Raw genomic sequence first — 2,383 nt, forward strand, 5'->3', positions numbered from 1 at the left:
CCAAACCTCAGTTTCCTGGAACTCAGTTACAGGGAGGAGAAACTCTATTCAGTATATACTGTATGTTAAAGCAAATCATTTTTTATTATCAATAAAAGAAAAAAATTAAGTGGAGTGTGGTGTGTACACTTGTAATCTTGAGCTGGAGAGTCATAGACAGGAAGATACCTGGTACTATATCATCTTCTCCTATTTGGCAATCCCCAGGTCACTGGAGACAATATCAAAACCAAGGTGAGTGGATTCTAAAGAAAAACAGCAAATGCTGTATTCTGTCCTCAACATACATATGCACACATATCCTTCATCTGTGCACACACACATGCAAACACATGTACACTAAAAACACACTGTACAACATGAATATCTACAAACAATTTTTGTTTTTCTAATAATAATTCAGTATTGAAAAAGTACAAATACACAGGCATATGGGATTTTCATGTAAGACTCATTAAGTTACTGTAGTAAAAAGGGGAATTTTAAATTCACAGTATTTATGGATCCAGAGAAACTACACTTAGAAAAGAGAATTAAATCTGCAATGGGACATTTGATCTATTTTTGATAGCTGAGAGCATATTAGATTCAAAAGAAAAATGTAAAGAGTTTGTGGCAGCAAGGAGCTTCCTTTGAGCGACCTTAGCATCAGGGAATATTTATAATATAAGTAAAGAGGAGAGAGTAAGAAAATTCCTGTGGAAATTTCAACTATAGTGTAGGATGAAGTTAAAGGAATTGACAGCACTTGGCAGCAGAAATATCACAAGAATGCTCATGTGTAAAGCCACAAATTTTATTTAAAATATGAAAAATCTTGATTTTCTACTTGAATTATTACAGAGTTTAAGAAGAATATGTTTTTTGGAAAAATCAGTTGTGGCTGCATCAGCATAACACCTCACAAACAACTGTCTGTCCAACTCAGGAGGGGGAGACAATGGCCTCTTCTGACATTGTGGGCACCAGGAATTAACAGATACATACAAGCTGACACAATACTCATGAATATAAAAACAATAAATAAATCATTTTATGAAAAATGTGAAAAATTATCTCTTTTTAAAAATCTGATGGCACATAGACTGCATGTGTTTCAGCATATTGATTATTCTGCTATCAGAACTGATTTGTACCAAAGGAGTAATTGTGGGATAGACATTCATCACAAACTTCTGAACACTCAGAGTGACTGGGTCATACATCCATAACAGGACTGTAGTGGATGAGATGATGCAGTCCACCCAGTACATGACCACAAAGGAGACCACCAGCAGCAAGATGGTGTGGGTAGCCCCTTTTCTCAGGAGATGCTCTCAGGTGGCTGAGGCTGTGAAGATGCTTATGTTGCCTCTGATGTCTGAACAAGATAATCACCATGTATGCACTAGTGGCCAGCATAACTCCTATAAGAAAAACATCTCTGGAGATTGTAGTTGTTAAAATCAGTGCCCGGATGATATAGTTCACGGGAAAGAGTGAACAGAATTTAGTGACCTTCATCTGGTTGGTCTCACTCACATTAGTAAAAGCACCAGCATAGAAGAGATGGTAGCAATTGAATAACAAATTGAAAGACCAAATAATTAAGAAAGCAGAAATCACGTTTTTTTTAGTTTATATTTAAATTTTGCCAACAAAGGAAAACTGGCACTGATAGTGACAGCCTGGAACACACTCAGGAGGCAGGTGGTGCAGATGGAGAGGCCTCTCAACACCCTGGTTATGTAAAAATTTGTCTTACATTTGAAGTCATTGTCAATGTTCAGTGACTCAAATATGTTCCAAAGCCAAATATTGGTTTTAGTGATGAGCAACACTATGTGGATGAAGGTCTGCTGACAGGAGATCATGTCCATGGGCTTAGGTCTGTGACACAGAATTATGAAAGTGTAGAAAACTAGGAGAAACATATTGGCCAGGACTCCAAGTCCAGCTTGGAAATTAAGGAAAATACTTAATGAGGACATATGTTGAAATTCTATTCATCTTAAAAACATGAAAAGAAAGAATGAAATTTATGCCATGGCAATGATGAAGCATGCATGAGCAGCCCGTATGTGGTTGTTCTGTTGGCCTTATTCATCTTGGGTTTCATGGTCTAAGCTGATGAGGACAACTGACCAGGTATCTTCCTCAAGAGGGCATCAGATCCCAACACAAATGGATGTAGAAATCTATTTCAAATATCTGGAAAAAAATAATAAAGTATTCACCAAACTTTTGATTAATTGGTCAGTATGTTTAAATCATCATTCTGTTTTGCCTATTTATTCTTGATTAATACATATTTTTAATTTTTGAAGTTTCACATTAGACAAGGCCTATGTTTCTAAATAGTCTCAATATTTCTCCTGGACATATAACATATTGAGCAAGATAA

The 2,383-nt window shown here is 36.2% G+C and overlaps 1 pseudogene; it reads right to left on the reverse strand.

Moving 5' to 3' along the window:
* Positions 1 to 1,052: 1,052 nt before the first annotated feature.
* Positions 1,053 to 2,000, reverse strand: LOC121439709 (annotated as a pseudogene).
* Positions 2,001 to 2,383: the final 383 nt, after the last annotated feature.

This window comes from Microtus oregoni, unplaced genomic scaffold (assembly GCF_018167655.1).
Source record: "Microtus oregoni isolate MIOR12 unplaced genomic scaffold, Mior012 000062F_ref0000492, whole genome shotgun sequence".
NCBI lineage: Eukaryota > Metazoa > Chordata > Mammalia > Rodentia > Cricetidae > Microtus > Microtus oregoni.